Here is a 22,466-nt window from a genome sequence, read left to right as displayed (position 1 = left end):
GGACCTACCGTTTACATGAAATACGGAAGAAAACTTATTCGACGTTGAAACTACATATCGCTGAGCTATGCCTATAGTTCTTATACTATTCCAAAAATGAGAGTGAAATATCAATGGAGTATAGCTGCAGGAACACAAAGAAAGATTTACACGCGCAGATTCCTGAAGATTATATGTTGTACCTAGTCGGGAATATTTCTAGTAAATGAACGTGTGAGAGTCAGGTACACGGCTTTTATCACAATGCAAAACTTATAACGACCAATATAATTTCGTACTAACTGTTAATTCTTGCAGGGCATAAAGATCCCAGAAATGTTTCCTCAGCCGGCCGGAGTGGCCGAGCGGTTCTAGGCGCTACAGTCTGGAACCGCGCGACCGCTACGATCGCAGGTTCGAATCCTGCCTTGGGCATGGATGTGTCTGATGTCCTTAGGTTAGTTAGGTTTAAGTAGTTCTAAGTTCTAGGGGACTGATGACCTCAGGATTTAAGTCCCATTATGTTCAGAGCCATTTGAACGAATGCTTCCTCAAATGAGTGCGGTGGCTAAAGAATTTTGTTGATCTTTTCACTGAATCATTGTTTTTTATCCAGGGAAGTAAGTGACTTGCTACAAGACCTGCAGTTGAGCTGAATTTATAATACTTAATATTTATGATCCTTCATACAGTAATTCCGATCAGAGAAAGTGTGGCCGATTTACAAAACTGTTTCCCAATGTTTCGTGCTCATCTACGGGATACATTATCTGGTCATTGAAGATGTATCTTTCTCGCAGTTGAGTACGCCTTTGTCACAGTTGGGTACGAAACATCAGTCCATTGTTTTTATACAAGGACCAGTACCTCTCATGGAGCTTTAGTCGAAATAAACGCCGACCCTGAAAGCACTCTTTTTGTAATGTTTCCAGAACGAAAGAGTGGCGTTACTGAAAACGGTAAGTACACACGTATCAGGAGACTGTTCACACGTCTACAATGCCTAAGGGCCGCGGTGGGCACCGGAGGTATGGAGTGACGGGTGGTTGGCAGGGGGGGGGGGGGGGGGAGGGGAAGGTGTACACGTGTGTCGGGGCGGTGCGATAATAATTTATGGGGTGTCCACAGACAGCTGAGTTAATTTGGGAGCGTCGCGGCCGGCCCACAGGATGAATAATTCAGGCAGCCTATTGATTGCTGACGGGCGATTGTTATGGAAATATGAGCAGCGGATGCGCTCTGATGTGGATCGGCGGTCAGCTGGGAACTGACCGCAAAGAAAGGCTGTCACCGACTTCCAGCAACCTGCCGTCTATAACAACAATCTGCGTGCACTTTATTTCGCCTGCTCTCTCAGTCTCATGTGTGACGTGCAGACGCTGCGTGTAGCTTGAAAATGAAAATAAAAATTGTCATGATAATTAAATGGACACCCTACCTGCAAACAAGAGTTGATGTACTTCATTAGGGACATGTTCAAAATGTGTGCCCCGGCCGGGACTCGAACCCGGGATCTTTTGCTTACATGGCAGACGCTGTATCCATCTGAGCCACCGAGGGCACAGAGGATGTGGCGACTGCAAGGACTTATCCGTTACACGCTCCCCGTGAGCAAAGCTGCATGGTCATCCACGGTAACTTCTTTCGGGAACAGATACTATCGTCATGTGTAATAAAAATTGTCGATGGTACGAAAACATTCATGACATAATTGTATAGCTTAACCTGCACTGCGCTGGCTTATGAAACAGGAGGAGTATCCAGATCCGTATCGAACCCTGGCTTATGAAACAGGAAGAGCATCCAGATCCGTATCGAATCCCCGAGCGGTGGCATAGCGACCTTCGACGTGGTCCCGCACTGCCTTATAGTAGAAAAAAAAAACACGAGCTTATCGAGTATCGGAACATATTTGCGACTGGATTCAAGACTCCCTAGCAAATAGAACTCAGCACGTCGCTTTTAGCGGAACAAATTCGAGAGATGTAGATGTAATGTCTGGAGTACCTAAGGAAGTGTGATAGGAACGTCACTGCTTACAATACATATAAATGATCCAGTAGATAGAGTTGCATGCTCTCTAAGGGTTTTCGCAGATGATGTGGTTGTCCATAACAAAGTTCAAAAATTGGCTCTGAGCACTATGGGACTTAACATCTGATGTCATCAGTCCCCTAGAACTTAGAACTACTTAAACCTAACTAACTTAAGGACAACACACAATCCATGCCCGTGGCAGTATTCGAACCTGCGACCGTAACGGTCGCGCGTTTCCAGACTGAAGCGCCTAGACCGGCCAGCCATAACAAAGTAGCGCCGCCAGAAGATAGTAAACGTTTTGCAGAATGACCTCCAGGGACCTCATGAATGGTACAAGCTCTGACAGTTGACCTTGAACGTAAATAAACGTAACATACTGCACTTACATACGAAAAGAAATCCACTGTTGTATAGCTACAGTACTGACGACAAACCGCTGGAAACAGTATATGTTGTAAAATATCTAAGAGTAACTATCGAGAGCGGCCTTAAGTGGAATGAGCACTTAAAACAAATAGTGGTAAAAGCAGATGGCAGACTCAGAGTCATAGGAACAATCTTAAGGAAATGTAACTCATCCACGCAAAAAGTGGCTTATATGGCGCTTGTTCGACCGATTCTTCAGTTTTTTTTTATCTATCTGGGATCTCTACAGGACGGGACTGACGGAAAAGATAGAGAAGAAACAACGAAGAGCAGCAGATTTCGCCACGAGATCGTTTATTCGGCACGGATCGTTTAGAAGATGCTTCAACAAACTCCACTGGCAGAAGTTACAAGAGAGGCGTTGTGCATCACGGAGAGATTTACTACTGAAATTTCGAGAGAGCACTTTCCAAGAAGAGTCGGAAAATATATTACTTTCCCCCACGTAAGTGGGGAGAAATTAGAGCCAATACAGAGGCTTACCGACAATCATTCTTACCGCGCTCTTTTCGCGAGTGGAACAGGTTTGAAGGGCTCAGTTACTGGTACAAAAAATACCATCTGCCACAAACTTTCAGGTGGCTTACAGAGTATGATGTAAATAGTATAGTTTTAGGCAAATATCCACGCTCGTTTAGGCAGTTACAGGGATGATTCCTTAATCTCGTTTCAGAAAATCCGATACACTAATAGTTAAAATATTATAACGCACAGATCAGAGTATACAGGATTCACAAATAGGTGGCCCACATGATACACTCAGTTACGTTAACCGACGACTGAGACGCCAGAAAAGGCATCCGAATAAACACTTAAAAACTTTCCAGATGACGGACCCCGTATTACGGGACGACCTCTAGAAAACAAAAGATGATGATTAGAAATAATCGTGCATTGTGTCTCAGGAAAATGTTACCCTTCAGACTCAAAACATTTCTCTACAAGAGTGGTACACGAACAACTCATTGCGAGCCGTTACATCTATATTGATTACTCTGCAATTCACAATTAAGAGCCTGGCAAAGCGTCCATCGAACCACCTTCAGATCGTTTCTCAATTGCTCCATTCTCGAACATCGTGAGGAAAAAAAGATACTTAAATCTTTAACTGCGAGCTTTGAGTTCTCTTACTTTATAATGATGCTCATTTCCCCCCTACGTAAGTGGGCGTCAACAAAATATTTTCGCACTCTGAGGAGAAAGTTAGAGGTTGAAATTTCATGAGACGGTCATGCCGCAGCGAAAAATGCCTTTGTGTTAATAAATGCTACGTCAATTCCTGTATCATATCCATGGCACTCTCTCCCTTATTTCGCGAAAATACAAAACGAGCTGCCCTTCCTTGAACTTTTTCGGTGTCCTCCGTCAATTCTGTCTGACGCGGATCCCAGAGCTCGCAGCAACACTGCAGAAGAGGGTGAAAAACATATTGTAAGCAGTCTCTGTAGCACACCTGTTACATTTTCTAAATGTTCTCCCAGTAACTCCTAGTCTTTGGTTTGTTTTCTCCACAATAATATCTATGTGATCACTCTAATATATTCGTAATTGTAAGCCATAAGTAATTAGTTGAGTTTACAGCCTTTAGATTTGTATGATTTATCTTGTAACCGAAATTTTGTGGATTTCTTTTAGTATTTATGTGCATGAATTACACTTTTCATTAGTTACCACTTTTTACACCATACATATATCTTGTCTAATTCATTTTGCAATTCGTTTTGATCGTCAGATGACTTTACAAGACGGTAAATGATAGCATCATCTGCACAAAGTCTAAGAAGGCTCCTACGATTGTCATCTATGTCTTTGATATATATCAGGAACAGCAGAGAACCTGTAACACTTCCTTGGGGAAATCAGATATCACTTCTGTTCTACTCGACGACTTTCCGTCAGTTATTGTTTCTGGCAGGAAATCATGAATCCCGTCTGACAACTGACACGATACTCCACAGGCAGTCAGTTTGATTAGAAGTCGTCTGTAAAGAGTGGTGTGAAAAGTTTTCTGGAAATCTAGAAATATGGACTTAATTTGAGATCCACTGTCGATAACACTCATTATTTCGTGACAGTAAAGAGGTAGCTGTGTTTCACAAGACCGATATTTTCTTAATCTGTGTTGGCTATTAGTGAATAAATCGTTTCCTTCGAGTTAATTCATAACGTTCGATCACAGTGTTCCAAAATCCTACAGCAAATCAAACATTAGTGACATAGATCTGTAATTCAGCGAACTACTCCTATTTCCTTCCTGGGTATTGGTATGACTTTTACAACTTTCCAGTCTTTACACACGGATCTCCGTGCGCGTAAGCGGTTGTACGTGATTGTTAAGTATGGAGTTATCGCAATCAGCATAAAGGAACCTCGACCGGTGACCTTGCCTTTATTAAGTGTTTTAAGCTACTTCGCTGTACCGAGGATGTCCACTTCTAACCTACTATTGTCAGAAATGGTTGTTGCATGAGCAGAGGTCTGAGTTAGTGTATAAACATTCTTCTGTAACAACATATGATGTGCTTCCAGTTACTTCTAAAGTTTTCCATAATCTGTGTTTCTGTTGCACGTGATCTCGCACATCTGTCGTACAGGTTAAGTAACATCTTTCTGATTTTCATACCTCCATCATACGCCAACTGAGAATTTGGTTAAAAACGAGATACATTTTTGTCTCGTTCGCTTTAATCTACTTCTCGCGTCTTGGTTTCTGAACTGGAGATTCCTTTTCCTTCTCCGCTATCGTCTTAATGTTTAGGTTGGCCCACTTTTCTTAAAGTAATCATCATACATAGAAAACAATTAATATACATTCTACAATGTTCCATATTTCCAGTTCTTGATAAATCTCGTAATTGTTTTCTTCCTCAATTGTGTCAAGGGATCACACCACATAATCTACACTGATGTGACAAAAGCCTTGGGATAGCTCCTAATATCGTGTGGTATCTCTTTTTGCCCGACTTAGTGCAGCAACTTCACGTGGCTTGGATTCAACAAGTCGTCGGAAGTTCCATTCTGAAATATTGGGCCTTTCTTTCTGTGTAATCATCCATAATTGTGAAAGTGTTGCCGGTGCAGGATTTCGTGCACGAGCTGATCTCTCGATTATTTTCCATAAATGTTCTGTGGGTTTAATGGAGGGCGATCTGCATGACCAAATCAATCAATCGGACGAAGGAGAATATTCTTCAACCAATTGCGGCCCAGGTGGCACGGCGCATTGTCATTAACAAAAATTCCAACGTTTTTGTTGCAAATGCTCTCCAAATTGCCGAAAATAACATTCGCAGTCATTAATTGTGTTGTGGTTGGCAGGAGTTCCAACCGTCTTCCTAAAGGAGGCCGAAATGCACGCGTTTTAGCTCACGCAGGCTGGCGTGAGGTCTGGAACATGACAAGGGAATTAGAATTGAGAAAAACGGACGTAGCTGGTGGAATACTTAACTTTAATCCATTAATGGAGAACGTCGCTCTTTATGGTACATGATTCACAATGTCAATAGTACGAATACTGGCGCCTTGCTAGGTCGTAGCAAATAACGTAGCTGAAGGCTAGGCTAACTATCGTCTCGGCAAATAAGAGCGTAGAAGTCAGTGAACCATCGCTAGCAAAGTTGGCTGTACAACTGGGGCGAGTGCTAAGAAGTCTCTTTAGACCTGTCGTGTGGCGGCGCTCGGTCTGCAATCACTGATAGTGGCGCCACGCGGGTCCGACGTATACTACCGGACCGCGCCCGATTTAAAGGCTACCACCTAGCAAGTGTGGTGTCTGGCGGTGACACCGCATTCCTCCCCCGTAAATCGGCGTACGGTTGTAGCATAAGGCTTCCGCCCGCCGTGGGGAGAACCCCATGTTGACGTATGAGACGAGGTGGGCAGGCTAGCAACAGGAGAGGCTGTGCCACCCGCACCCTGCCATTCGGACCGCGGGAAGCTAGGAAACGACTGAAAACCTGCTCCAGGGTGCACGCCAACATGCGGTGTATGCGCCCGTAGAGAGACAGGAGGGGCCGAAGGGTCGACCTCCATCGGGCCGGGGCACCCGACGGGCGAAGACGATATATGGTCCGGAGCAGGCAAGAGTTCCATGTCATAGGACAGCGCCCGGTGGTTGCAGCGACGCGTCAATTGCGGGCGTCGCCGGCGGGAGAACAGGCGGCGGCAGCGACGGCGGCGGCGGCGGCGCGTCGCCATGGGGCAAAATGGAAGGCAGCGTCGGTAACACCTGGGGCTGAGGCGAGCCAGTAGATGGGTCTCTGGGCCGCTGACCGGACGGCACCGTCGCTGAAAGCTGACGGCGAGCGGCAAATCCCGTGCGACGACAGAGGCGCGGCTGATTGAGATGCCGACGCACCTCACCAGAGGCCCCCAAAATCAGATATATAGCGCGTCCAAGGCAGCGAAGAATGCGCCCTTCGAGCCAACGTCGTGAACCTCGATAGTGGCGATAGTAGACAACGTCGCCTGGAGCAAAAGCAGGTTTCCTCCGCTACACAGGAACCTGATGCGGCGGATGTAGCAAAGACATCAAGGTTCGATGATGACGACCGTGGAGCAACTCAGCCGGCGAGCGACCATCTCGGGGCTGAGAGCGATACGAGGACAAAAAGAACAATAGCGCGTCCTCCCGAGAATGCGACTCTTTCAACTTCAACATCTGTGACTTGAAACTCCTGACCAATGATTCAGCGGCACCGTTTGACTGTGGCGAAAACGGCGCGGACGTCAGATGTTGATTACCATTGGCCTCGCAGAATGACAAATTCTGTGGACATGAATTCTGGGCCATTGTCGGAAACAATAGTCTTTGGAAGACCTTCAATGCAAAACATAGCGGATAACGCTTGGATGGTGGCAGATGACGTCGTGGAAGACATCCGGACAACAAAAGGAAAATTACTGAATGAATCTACCACAACCAACCATCGAGCATTCCAGAATGGACCAGCAAAATCGATGTGTGAGCGTTGCCAAGGGGAAGTGGCTTTTGGTCATGCAAAGAATTTTCGCGGTGGTGCTGAGTGTTGTTCGGCACACACCATGCAAGAAGAGCACATATTCGTAATCGCGGCATCGATTCCGAACCAAGTACAGTGCTGACGAGCAAGTTGTTTCGTTCTCACTATACCCCAAGCTTTAAGACAGAGGACTGTAAGGAACGTGGCACCACGACCCTGGACTGATCATTATCAGAACGCAACAGCAAAACACCACGTCGTACAAAAAGTCTCTCCTTGTGAGCAAAAAATCGGCGAACCAACGGGTCCCCGATCCGTGACTTTCACAAGGGCCATTGCGTAGCAACAAAACGCAGAATGGAAGCAAGAACAGGGACGGCAGCTGTGGCTGTAGCTACACGACGAAAATCAATCGGAAACGAGGTCGACCACGTCATCGGTTTCCACATCAATGAACATGCAAGCAAGTTCGGAGGAATCGCATGTCGTATCCTCAGCAACAGGCAAGCGGGACAACGCATCGGCGTTTCCGTGCTTAGCAGCGGACCGATACAAGATATCGCAGCGGTACTGCGAGAGGAAAATAGGCCAGCGAATGAATTTCTGCGCTTTACGTGGAGGTAGAGGCTTGGTCGGATGAAAAAGCGGTGTCAAAGGTTTGTGGTCTGTGATTATGGTAAAGTGACGACCATACAAGAAATCATGGAACTTTGTAACACTAAATACGAGAGCCAATGCTTCTTTCTCGATCTGTGAATAATTTCTTTGAGCAGACGAGAGGAATTTGAACGCAAATGTAACAGGGCGATCATGCGATCCATCTATGTGCGCAAGCACAGCTCCGATCCCGAAATCTGATGCATCCACCATCAACAAAAGGGGCTTCCGGGGATGGAATGGCGTAAGGCAAGTATTGGAAAGCAACGCCGATTTCAACTGGGGAAAGGCGCGTTCGCATTCCGTCGTCCAGACGAACGGAACACCCTTACGGCGTAAGCGATGAAGCGGAGCTGAAATGCAAGAGACATGCGGAATATATTTATGATAATAGTTGATTTTTTCCAGCACACTCTGCAGCTGCTTCAAATTCTGCGGCGAAGGCAAGTCTTGTATGGCACGCAGGTGCGTGGGACTGGGGTGTATGTCTTGGGCATTGATTACATGTCCCAAGTATGGCAAGTCCTGAGCAAAAATCACACATTTGTCCTTCCGCAAGCGAAGACCATTTTGTCGCAAGACCTGAAATAATGTTCTGAGATTGGCCAAATGTTCTTCTTCCGTCTTTCCAGAGATCACAATATCGTCCAGATAATTTGCCGCAGTAATGACCGACGCACAAACAGTTTGTAGATATTGCTGAAACAATGCAGGGGCGGATGCACACCCGGATGGCAGCCGTTTGAATTGATACAACCGAAGATGCGTGTTAACCACCAAAACGCTCTGGGATTCTTCGTCCACCGGTATCTGCAAGTACGCATCTGCGAGGTCCAACTTCGAAAAATATTTACCAGGGCACAGTTTCTCAAAAAGATCTTCCGGGCGGGGTAAAGGAAAAGTTGCAATCACTAGTTGTGGATTCACTGTTGCCTTGAAGTCCACACACAGTCTTAACTTTCCGGAAGGTTTTGGCGATATTACTAAGGGTGATGCCCAGAGAGAAGCCTGCACACGTTCAATTACAACTTGTGATTCCAAATCGTGTAATGTTTTGGCGACCTCATCACGCAATGCGTGGGGAACATTGCGCGCTCTGAAAAATTTCGATTGCGCGTATACTTTCAGTTCCAAACGTGCTTTATAGTTCTTAGCGCAACCGAGGTCCGGTGCAAAAATGTCTGCAAATTCTTCACATAGACGAGAAACACTGTCTGAAGGCACAGTCCGGTTCACTGATAGGACCTTATTTACTATAGACAAGTTAAACAACTGAAGTAAATCGAAACCAAACAAGTTCACTGCAAAAGAAGAACGACGGACGTAAAATGACACAAGTTTTGTTTGTCCTTTGTATGTTTGCAAGAAGGCTGCACTGTCCTAACACAGGGATACGTTGACCGGAGTAGCTATTTAACGTAACATCTGCGGCACGCAACGGAGGAGTGCCCAGCAGTTTGTAAGTGTCTTGATTGATCAGTGTAGCTGCAGCTCCGGTATCGAGCTGGAAAGGTATCACTTTGCCGTTAATGGCCAAGTCCACAAAAAGTTTATTGTCCTGCTGACGACAAGAGCGACTGTCTCGTGCAACGTGAACTGACACTGGTACATAATCACTTGCGACTTGACGGGAGTTCCGGCGATGTCGACGCACACTATTTTTGGGACGAACACAGTCACTGTTAGAGAGAGTGGCACTAAAGAGACTTCCTAGCACTCGCCCCAGTTGTACAGCCGACTTTGCTAGCGATGGTTCACTGACTTCTACGCTCTCATTTGCCGAGACGATAGTTAGCCTAGCCTTCAGCTACGGTATTTGCTACGACCTAGCAAGGCGCCAGTATCCGTACTATTGATATTGTGAATCATGTACCATAAAGAGCGACGTTCTCCATTAATGGATTAAAGTTAAGTATTCCACCAGCTACGTCCGTTTTTCTCAATTCTAATTCCCTTGTCATGTTCCGGACCTCACGCCAGCCTGCGTGAGCTAAAACGCGTGCATTTCGGCCTCCTTTAGTGAGACGGTTGGCTCTCGTGCCAACCACAACATTGGCTACGAGAGTAAAAGTGTTCTTATCTAAATTGCCCTGACTTACTTGTGTAATGGCTTCGCCACAATATCCAGATGTACTGTCCGAATTTTATCGCTTGCAGAATCAGCAGACGCAGGCCTTACTGGATGCCCTTGAACAGCTCGTCCAGGGTCTACGTGCAATGCAAAACGATGCGGCAGCAACCGCTTCACCGCTAACGCAGCCACAAAACGTTGTTGCACCAACTTTCCGTCCTTTTGATGGTGCACTGGAAAGCTGGACGGAGTGGTCATGCCAATTTAGATTCCATCTCGCCGCCTACAGAATTCAAGGTAACGAGCGGCAGACTTTCCTCCTTTCTTCAGTAGGAGTGACCACGTACCGTGTGATAGTTAAATTATTTCCCCGACGCGACGTAGCAACTCTGTCCTACGAAGAAATTTTGTGTGCATTAGATGCATATTTCAAAGAATCAGTCAATGTAGTTGCCAAACGGTATATCTTCTTTCGTACAAAACGTACGACAGGTCAGACTATTCGGGAGTGAGTTACAAACTTGCAAGGCCTTACTAGGGATTGTGCTTTTGAGTGTCAATGTGGACTCCCTTATTCAGATACTATGGTACGTGAGGCAACTGCACAGAACGTTTCTGATGTCCGTATAAGGGAACAGATTTTGAAACTAGTCAATCCCTCCCTTCAACAAGTGATGGACATACTGGATCGGCAGGACACACTTGACTTTGCTCAGGAATCATTTGAAACGTAGCCAGCAGTATGTCAGGTTAACCGGCCCGCCGGGCGAGCTGCACGGAGCAGTAAACAGCCCTCGCCGCGCCGCTGCCTCCAGGCTCTCAGCCACGTGTACCGCGCCGGCACGCAAATGCAGAGATCAAATCATGCCCGCGGTGTGCTACTAAACATTCGCGTGAGAATTGCCCGTCCCGCCAAGCTATTTTCTTTTATTGTAATAAAAAAAAGGACATGTTCAGAGTGTTTGCCAGAAAAAACTCAGATCGGAAGCTCAAAACCGTTCCAGGCCCTTTGCTTCGCGCCGGAATCGGAATCGAACCAAGGATACTCAGGCTCGCGAAACTTCGCCCATGGAAATTTAAAGGCTACCACCTAGCAAGTGTGGTGTCTGGCGGTGACACCACAAATTGAAAGACTCATTCCACTCAACATAAAAACATCGCACAGCATTATGAAGCCATCACCAGCTTGCAGAGTGCCTTATTAACAACTTGGGTTCATGGCTTCGTGGAGTCTGTGCCGCAGGCGAATCCTACCCTCAGCTCTTACCAACTGAAATCGGGAGTCATCTGATGAGGCCACGATTTTCCAGTCATCTAGAGTCCAACCCATATGGTAACGAGCCTAGGAGAGGGGCTGCAGGCATTGTCGTGCTGTTAACAAACGCACTCACGTCGGTCGTCTGTTGGCGTAGTTCATTAACGCCAAATTAGACCGCATTGTCCTTACGAATACGTTCGTCGTACTTCTCACGTCAATTTTTGCGGTTATTTCAACCACTGTTGTTTGTCTGTTAGCACTGACGAGTCTACTCAAAAGCCAGTGGTCTCTGCCACTGCGTTGTCTGTGGTGAGAGGTAATGGCTCACATTTGGTATTTTTGTCACGCTTGTGAGACAGTGGATCTCTGAATACTCAATTCTTTGACGGTTTTCGAAATTGAATATCTCATGCGTCTCGTTACAACTACCACTCCGGTTTCAACGCCGTGCAGCCATAATCACGTGGGAAACCTGAGTACAAATGACTTCTCCGTCAGTGCGCTGCCGTTTTATACTTTGTGAACGTGGTACCCCAGCCATCTGTGTTTTTGCATATCGCTATGCCATGACTTGTCAGCCCAGTATAAAGTATCCAGACACTAATTATTGTAAATTATTGTGACGTGTATCCACTTTTAGACTTTAAGATGACTTCTACTCAGTTTTGGGCACTTTCAATGAAGTGTCGGAATGTGTGTGAAGGAACGGAATTCCATCCATCCTCGAGTGCCGAAAGTAAGGAAGGTAGTGATGTTAGACACTGAGGTATAGAGCGAAGTAGCCTTTCTAACTCAACCCTAAGAAGTTCCACTGTGTTCATTAGGGGGATGTGGCCAGGCCACTACTTTTCAAGAACGTTATTGTCCACAGACCACTGCCTTACAGATGCTGCTTTATGACAGCATACACTGACATGCTGAAGTAATCATCGTGTCGGAACTGTTCATCTACTGTACCCAATACAAAATATAAGTTTCTATCCTTCCGCATTTAGTGTTTTCTTATGTGCACCCTAACCATGAAAAAACACCCCCTTACCGTAATTCACTTCCTCCCTACTTTACTGTCGGCACCACACGTAACGGTGGGTAATTTTCTCCAGGTATTAGCCAAACCCAAATCCTTCCATCGGATTGCCACATTGTGTAGAGTGAGTCATCACTCAGTCACTCGTTTCCAGTCATCCACTATCCAGTGGCGTCCCTCTTTACACCATTTGAAGGGTTACGTAGCACTGATTACAGACATACATAGCTAATGACAAGGTGCTCGAATATTATATCCCATTCTTTTAAATTCCTGCGCACAGTTGTTATTCTAGCTGGCCTGCTGGTACCACTTAACACTCACCTTTGTTTCATTTTGACAATTGCATGTGATTGTTATTCCTCCACAGTGCTCGATGGTCCCTGTCCATCAGTATGTGAAGACTGTGTGGGTTTGGTTTAGCTGTGGTCATTCCATCGCGTTTACACTTCAAAGTCACAGCTGCTGTTACTGTTTCTCTAATGACAATACAGTACTCCCCGCCTCCTTATAAACTGCCTATAGTGACCTCTAGTGATCAATTCCGCTTTACAGTTAAATATGAGGCTTCCTTCTGCTCCCCCCCCCCCCCCCCCCCACACGCCGTTATATACAAACTTTTGTACGTTGGGTGTCCAGAAAAGTAACCTTGAGCCATTCTCTGACTGCAGGTGGAATACAAGCATGCGTTTCATACCCAAAAACATCAAGTAGTAACATTTGTAGGGATGAGATTGATAAAGTTACGTAATATACTGCTACAGAAGAGTGCTAAAGATTAGATCACATAACTAATGAGGAGGTATTGAATAGAATTGGAGAGAAGAAGAGCTTGTGGCACAACTTGACTAGAAGAAGGGATCGATTGGTAGGACATGTTCTGAGACATCGAGGGATCACCAATTTAGTATTGGAGGGCAGCGTGGAGGGTAAAAATCGTAGAGGGAGACCAAGAGATGAATACACTAAGCAGATTCAGAAGGATGTGGGGTGCAGTAGGTCTTGGGAATTGAAGAAACTTGCACAGGATAGAGTAGCATGGAGAGCTGCATCAAACCAGTCTCAGGACTGGTGAAAATGAATCAAATTGCTTATTACCCGAGGTTGTGCTCAGAACGCAGGACGTCACACTGCGCGATGTAAGTATGACTATAGCGCCAAATGCGGCTGGCCACACAATATGAGGCTGTCGAAGGAATCGGAAAAGACAACGTGTGTTAATCAGCAAGCAGTTGCAGTGCAACGTGGTGGTCTTCTTAATTGCAACGTGGCCCGGAGACGACATATGTATGATTTCACACGGAGGAGAAGAATCAACAAACTGAAAGTAGGACGATGTGTAACAAAGCTCCCGGGATTTTCGTATTCCTCACGGTATTGCTTCAAGTGCATGGGGAGTGCTCCTAGCCATAAACATTGCTGCCTGAAGGAGAGGTTGTGGCCTACCACGGTCAATTACTGCAGCAAATGTCCACCATATTGTGCAACAGGTAAGAAGGAACCCATGTAAAACTGCGGGTACAATTGCAACCACTTTGGCAAGATTGCAGTACACAGTATCTCAAAGGGCCACAATAGCACGGAAATTGCTTGAGGGCGACCTCTTTACCTGACGAGGACTACGTTGTGATCCGTTGACAATTGAGCGTCGGCGGCACGGTTTGTGACAGTAGCAACAGCATAGGGATCGAAGTAACGACGTGTTGCGTCATATTCTCTTCTAGTAGACCAAGTCTGAGTAGCGTTTCTGGACATATCGTCGTATGACAGGAGGTGAGAATATTTACTGCACCCAAGAATGTTCTTGATCATGATCATTTTGGTGGCCCGGGTGTTATGGTGTGGGGAGACAAAGTTTCATTGCCGTACTGACCCTTGATCTTTGAATACGGAACACTCAGCTATCGACGTCGTCATAAAGCTGTACTGCTTCGCCACGTGCTTCTTTTCAGGGATGTATTTGCTCCTGACTTAATTTTTATGGATGACAGTGCGCGACCGTATCGAAGACGGCAGGTGAAAAAGTTATTGAATCGAAAGGATATTCGGTGAATGAACTAGCCTTGTCCGATTCCCCGATATAAGTCCCATCGAGCACATGTGGGATTCGTTGGGGAGACGTACTCGTTGTGCAGCACTTCCACACGCACCAGCGACCCGGCAGCAGTTGCCATTCGCGATGGTCGAGGAATGAGACGCCCCACCACAACAGCTCCGTAAGTCCTTGCCAACTTTTATGGCCAACACGGAAATACTTCGCAGAGCATGTATAGTTGTCCGTGGTGATCACCCATCGTATTAAGAATCATGCCCGGCCTTTTGTATTGTCCATGAACCGCGCTGATTTCACTGTAACTATTTTCTTAGAATGAAAGTGTCATTTCTTTCCGTCCAGTGCATTCTTTCAGTTACCTTGCGAACTGACTGTAGCAGTTCTCTCTCTGTTTGGTCCAAATGTCATAGACCTATGTTACTTGGCAGTGTCATAGCATGCGAAAGTTACTTCAATCTTTAAGTTATGCATACAAATGTATTTACATATGTTCGTACGTCTGTGGTTACTCTGTACCTAACTGAGGTTCAGGAACTTCGGTGTTAAAACTGCTTGCCAGCCTTCATACTAGTGTGAGAGATACAAACTGAAATACTTCTTGATCGGTAAGTTAATTTCACTTGCGTACAGGTATACAAAAATATTTGTTTGTATTGCAAGGTATGCAAAAATATTTGTTAATGTTTCAGAATGTATTAAGGCTTTTAACATTATGTGTCCAACACGGTACACAGGAGCTCAAACATTTATGGATATTCGTGCAGTTCATTGTCGGCACCATTTGTAGCTCGACCATATAGCGAAACAGTAGTCCACTTCTCGCCCTATTTTCACAAGCATTGGAAGTGTTATGGCCTCTACCATGGCGCATATCCGTTTTCTCGGATCTACCAGATCTCGAACTCTTGTTTAGTAAATAAGTCCTTGATAAGCCCCCAACCACTGATATCCAGCATTTCGGAAACATGTAGAGATAGGTGTGCTCTGTCACTGGCGCGCATACGCTATACGACTTAGCACTGTTCGTAACATGGTTAGGATCACATCTTGGAGAGTGTCTCTGTCGATTGCGTATTTACCCATAAACATAAAGTGTCGAGTTGTTTCGTTATAAGGATTTTTGTGTGTTCCTCTTGCCCAGACACCACGGACTTCAGGTACTGTCATCGCTAGACGCAACGGTTTACGATAGGCTTGCCTTATTTCGCTCGAACGTAACTGAAAGACTCTCACAACTATGTAAATGTTGCAACGGTTGCTACACCCCATCGTCATTAATTTTGAAATAGTCTGTTGTTGAAGCTTTCATTTTACTTCCACTGTTTACTGGATTTCAGCTCAGTTTGTAGTAAATATAAAACTTCATAGATAAATAGCTCGAGAACCAGTAATGCGACTGTTCCAGTCAAGGAAATATTACTCACATAGTCACCTAAGAAAAGCTCTCTTCCACGAGCATTTTCTTTGACCAGGAGAAAATAAGTCCAGATGTCCTAGAGGATCAGCCAGTAAAGCGTAAGCGTAGTCTAATAGTTCAGATCATCAAACACTTCCTAATGAAACATCAGTGATCAATTTACCACTCACAGACATCGACACTCGTGTCCTACACTCTCAAAAGAAAGCGTATCCATTAGAGCTTATTGCTTTAGGTCAACAATATCCTACGAATGTACAAGAAATAAACAGTAGATACATATAGATGCATATAACTACATACATTTTGTTAGAAAAATGCGTCCCTATGAAATAGTTACTACCTTCGTATACCATATGATTATGTACGAGAAATAGATTAAAGCGGCGATAAGAAGGCTCCGTGCTGTTGAACTTAGGCTTTAGCAAAAAGAGATTCAATAAACCAATCTCTTATGCAGTGCCGGTTCGAGAACGTTTCTCCGCACAGGCGACTTATCATTTGATGCCCTCCCCAATTTTCCCACGTACATTTTCAACCTTTTCAACTTTCGCTACTAATACTGTGATACACGCTGTATATAAACCTTCCACTTGAACGTCCTTGATGCTCCTCCCACCTCGGCACCCCAAGCAGCAGTTTATGTCGCTTGTGCCTTAAACCGGCTCTGCGGATGTTACTGACAAAAACTACCTCACTCGCTTAAAGCTTCCGTAGCTGATCACTCAATGACCTAGGCTACTAGATAACCGTCACCTCCGATAAACATTTCTATCATGTGTATTACAGAAAAGTACTGGTAACTAGTCATTATATCGCACCAAGTACATCTCGCCACTACGCCTTCTTGCTACCCAACGCCTCAAAATACTTGAACCTAGAACTAGACACGGCTTACAAAAATACATTGACTGCCTCATATCTTATTCCCTGATTTACAGTTAATCTGATTTACAGTTTAATCTGTCATACTACGCTAATTCTCTGTTTATGGATAATGCACCACTGCTGTGTGTGTGTGCGATTCCCTTATATACTATTTGGTACAAGCTCTCGAACACATGAAGAAAACTGTGAGTCCAGCTATCTATTTTATAGCTTTTCCTGTGCCTTCTGACAGTCACTGGGCCTCCTATCAAACGGTTGCGTTCAGTGGAATCTACTGTAAATCGTAAGTCCTGAGTCCTGACTCTGCACTGATCGATGGTTCAGTTCTCATCATTTCCTTCCAGTTGCAGTCACTCCTCTTGGGAGGTCACGGAAGGAACTGCCGTATTTTTTTTTTTTTGTCTTCTGGGACAGATTTTCCCATAGTTAAAATACAAACAGATTTCTTGGGACTGACGACGTTTCTGTGGAGGTTTTCCTTGGTTGTAAGGCGACTGTCGGAACTAGAAATCTCTTCCAAAAGTATGTGCAATTGTGACTCCCTTTACTCCACTAACAGCTCGGCTGGTACTTCGTTAAAAAGACTCTTACTATACAAAGGATCTGAGTTAAAACAATTTCCTCAACTATTATTGGCAGAGAATGAAAATTACCAAGAAATCCTTGTTACGAGCCTGAAGTAGATGTTGATCTGAAACTGCTCAGCTACATTCTGAAGATGGCTCAAGACTAGGTCATTTTAAATAAAATAATCAACGCGATCTAGTCTGTTTTTTTCCTCAAATAGAGAAGTGTTCTATGTACTTCACGTCGAATGTTGCACAAAGTAGTAACACGTTAGACCTTTTCCAAGACACTATGCTGTCCGACCACGTAGCACTTTTTCATGACCGAATCATAATAAAAACTGTCACGCTAACAATCCTGAGTCGTAAGTTGTGCGCATCGCCAGTCATCGACAACTATGTGGTTGTACAGAACATATTATTATCTCTTACGGAACGGACTGGTGGTACTTTGCGAGCTGTGAAAACCTTCCAGTTTGTTAACTTGGAGTGTTTGTCTTTCGTGAACATCGAAAATTTCTGCCAAGGAATTAGGAAGGCGGGGCGTTTCCGCTGGCTTTCCTCTGTTCATCCGAGTGGATGAAATCCGTTCGCGCGTCCCTGAATTCCAGCCAAGTTCCGCCTAGCACTGCTCGCACTTCATGATACGGCACCCCGACCAGAAAATAGCCCCCCATAAACTCGTGTAATTCACTTCCACCAAGCCACATCGTTTGGTGCAACCTCGTTTTGTCCACAGTAGCGTCCACGTTTGTTTGTTTTTGTGAAACGAGAAATAAATAACGGAGTTCGAAGTATTTGAACATTTTATAAATTTTAACGTTACGTTGGACGTCTGCGTTTATTGAGTTAGTCGTACCATTTGTGTGTCGCTAATACTGCTTGTCTTAAAAATGAACATCTCCCAAAATCCTTCGTTTGCTTCCATCAAAAATAGAATAGTCGTGTTTAAAAATCGTTTTCAGCAAAAGCAGTGCAATTAATTGTGTTTAAATGCCAATACTGTTGTCTTCACTACGTCTTTTTCTGTCATACGGCTCACTGTTATCTGACTGTGTGCTTCCGTACCTCGAACATCGTATTCCATGTGGATATTTATTGGTATGTACACTTATTTTCTTTTTAATTGCAGGTTTGTTCCGGAGGATACTTCTTATCCGGTTGGCGTGATATGTCAGGTCTTGACAGAGACATACACAATTAGACTGATAAAATCATATATGTTACTGTAATATGACGTTTGGTGAGATAAGATGGAGGCGTGAGAAAGTTTCTGTGTGGCACTGCTAACATATTCTGGAACGGAATCATGGTGTAGTAAGCTTTACGAGGTGGTGTAAACGAGTTCTGCAGTTGATATTTGCACACTAGTTGAGTTTAGCACATATATCATAGAATCATGTTATGAGAAGAATTTCAAGTTAGATATCCGCAGGTTTAAAGTATACTGTAGGTTTCGTAATAACACTCAAATGAATAGACACTTGGCATCAACGACAAATAGCACATTCCACCTACAGGGATACTTTCTTAATGAGCAAAGTCGAAGTTGATGAAAAGTTGTTAAAAACACATCATTAGGATACGTTTGTTACTACTAGATTTGTTCAACCTCTTCAAACGCATTCACAGTATTTAAACACTGCTGGTACTTCAGGAAAATATTTGGGATAAATTCTAGTGTCCGACTCCACTCGTTGACTTTGAGCAATGAAGTCATACCAGAGGCAAGGACGCAACATAGAAGCAGTCTTTGAAAGCAGCGAATGATATTCGTAAGCAAAGGAATGTAGCATACGATGAAATTTCAATCACAATTCGTGCTACTATTTACTAAGCCAGAATTGATATCCAAACTCACTGAAAATAGCGGAAATAAATAAGAACAATAGATCGTCAGCTTACAATAATAATTACTGAATCTAACGTGACTACCGGGGGAGTGGGGGGTTTTGGGCGAGGAGAAACACAAGAATACGAAAATGAAATGATTAATAGCACATATAAAATAGTAGCATGAAATGTGGGAAAACCGACACAGAAGTCCTAAAACGGCAAATACAAAAATAACGAAAATTTACAAAACGTAAGAAATATTGGAACAGATAAGTAGAACTGACGTATATAAGTTAATTACAGTTACTAATTCCAATATTAGCTACTTTCTTTCAGCAGTTCAGAGAGCAATTACAAGAGCAGAAATCATATTATATTTCAGTGGATATGCGTGCTGCAAAAATTATCTAAATGATGAACCATGTAATGGTTGGAATCGGTAACTAGAACTGATCTTTATTCTGGTTATTAATTCCAATATTTGTTATTTTTTCACAGTAGTTTGGAGAGCAATCATAAATGGAGAACTCCTATTACATTTAACTCTAGACACGTACCGTAAATTGGTAGCTAGGATTTACCTATATAGATCCAGTCTCGTTACCTATTCTAATATTTGTTACTTTTTCGCAGTAGTTCAGAGAGCAATTACAAATACAGTACTCCCTTTACATTTCGGTGTACACACCTGCCGAGAAAACGATCTAAATAATGAACCATGGAATAAATGGAACTGGTTTTGATATCCTATATTGCTTAGTTCTAGTTACAGATACCTATATTTGTTACTTTTTGTGAATTTTCCTTCCTTGTGTACTGACCTTTCTTTTTTAGGATTTCTGTCTCGGTTTCTCCACGTTTCATGCTACTGTTTCTTTTATGTTTCGTAAGTGTTAGTATTAATTTAATTTTCCGTAGCTTTTGTTACATTTTACTTGCTTCCAGCATAAAACCCCCAACTTTGCAGCCGTAGTGCGAATACATTCAGTAATTATTACTACAACTTATGGCTACTTCCCAGTATTACGGATCTGCCATGCACTATACAGTAAGAGTATTAAAGGATCTTTTACTCGCATAAACTACAAAAATTACAATAACAATTGATTTCAGACAAGTATATTTCTCTATTTTTGTTCTTATTTATTTTTGTTTCCTTCAGTTCGTTTCGATACAGTGCGTCGCTACGTAATTAGTCACTTGAACTGTGGTTGTAACTTTATCGTATGTTTCATTCACTTGATTACGAATATGAGCAGTTATTTCCAAAGATTGACTCTATACAGCGTCTTTTCCTTAGGTATGACGACATTAACAAAGCCCAGCTGTACAAAAAAATACACCCAAACACGACGCAAAGATTGCTCATTTTGTCAAAACACTAAAGGTAACATGGCTCTATCAGTTTATCCACATTTTTTACGACTGTTTTATCAGTACATAGTTGTTTCACATCATTTGTGTTCGCCGCCATAATACGACTCTAAAGTGATACCAGAGATACTGTACAGGGTAATTCCAGTCTCATAATGTTTTCCTGTCGTTCTTCATTAGCTGTTTACACCATTGCTATTACATTAACCAGAGGGGTTAGATTTACCTGACGCTGTGCAGAATTCTCAGATTCAGTAATCGAATAACGGTAAATATTTCGCAATATTAAGGCTAGTTCCACAATATTATCAGCCTACCATCCTCAGATGCGAAAACTGGCCGGTGTATAGCGGGAAGAGGTCTGGCGCCTTTCAGGCTACCATAAAGATCAATATTATACTGCAGTCCAACAAGCAATTATATGTTCCCCCTGATTCCGAAACTTTCAGGCGAGCGAATAGCCGATAATTATACAGGGTGGTCCATTGATCGTGACCGAGCCAAATATCTCACGAAATAAGCGTGAAAGGAAAAAACTGCAAAGAACGAAACTTGTCTTGCTTGAAGGGGGAAACCAAACGGCGCTATGGTTGGCCCGCTAGATGGCGCTGCCATAGGTCAAACGGATATCAATTGCGTTTTTAAAAATAGGAACCCCCATTTTTATTATATATTCGTGTAGTACGCAAAGAAATATGAATGTGTTAGATGGACCACTATCTTCGCTTTGTGATAGATGGCGCTGTAATAGTCACAAACATATGGTTCACAATTTTAGACGAACAGTTGGTGACAGGTAGGTTTTTTAATTAAAATACAGAACGTAGGTACGTTTGAACATTTTATTTCGGTTGTTACAATGTGATACATGTACCTTTGCGAACTTATCATTTTTGAGAACGCATGCTGTTAGAGCGTGATTACCTGTAAATACCACATTAATGCAATAAATGCTCAAAATGATGTCCGTCAACCTCAGTACTTTTGGCAGTACGTGTAACGACATTCCTCTCAACAGCGAGTAGTTCGCCTTCCGTAATGTTCGCAAGTGCATTGACAATACGCTGACGCATGTAGTCAGACGTTGTCGGTGGATCACGACAGCAAATATCCTTCAACCTTCCCAACAGAAAGAAATCCGGGGACGTCAGATCCGGTGAACGTGCGAGCCATGGTATGGTGCTTCGACGACCAATCCACCTGTCATGAAATATGCTATTCAATATTACTTCAACCGCACGCGAGATATGTGCTGGACATCCATCATGTTGGAAGTATATCGCCATTCTGTCATGCAGTGAAACATCTTGTAGTAACATCGGTAGAACATTACGTAGGAAATCAGCATACTTTGCTCCATTTAGACTGCCATCGATAAAATGGGGGCCAATTATTCTTTCTCCCATAATGCCGCAACATACATTAACCCGCCAAGGTCGCTGATGTTCCACTTGTCGCAGCCATCGTGGATTTTCCGTTGCCCAGTAGTGCATATTATTCCGGCTTACGTTACCGCTTTTGGGAATGACGCTTCGTCGCTAAATAGAACGCGTGCAAAAAATCTGTCATCGTCTCGTAATTTCTCTTGTACCCAGCGGCAGAACTGTACGCGGCGTTCAGAGTCGTCGCCATGCAATTCCTGGTGCATAGAAATATGGTACGGGTGCAATCGATATTGATGTATCATTCTCAACACCGACGTTTTTGAGATTGCCGATTCTCGCGCAATTTGTCTGATACTGATGTGCGGATGAGCCGCCACAGCAGCTAAAACACCTTTTCTTAAATAACGTAACTATCCGGCGAACGGTCCGGACACTAGGATGATGTTGTCCAGGATATCGAGCAGCATACACAGCACACGCCCGTTGGGCATTTTGATCACAATAGCCATACATCAACAGCATATTGAC

At 43.9% G+C, this 22,466-nt stretch overlaps 1 non-coding gene across 1 annotated transcript; it reads right to left on the bottom strand.

The window, feature by feature from the left end:
- Nucleotides 1-1,465: 1,465 nt before the first annotated feature.
- Nucleotides 1,466-1,540, bottom strand: Trnat-ugu (transfer RNA threonine (anticodon UGU)). Its single transcript has one exon. It is a non-coding gene; the product is annotated as a tRNA-Thr (tRNA).
- Nucleotides 1,541-22,466: the final 20,926 nt, after the last annotated feature.

Source organism: Schistocerca gregaria, chromosome 2 (genome assembly GCF_023897955.1).
Source record: "Schistocerca gregaria isolate iqSchGreg1 chromosome 2, iqSchGreg1.2, whole genome shotgun sequence".
Lineage (NCBI taxonomy): Eukaryota > Metazoa > Arthropoda > Insecta > Orthoptera > Acrididae > Schistocerca > Schistocerca gregaria.
The sequence above is the reverse complement of the archived record's forward strand: the minus strand, read 5'-3'. Positions and strand labels throughout refer to the sequence as shown.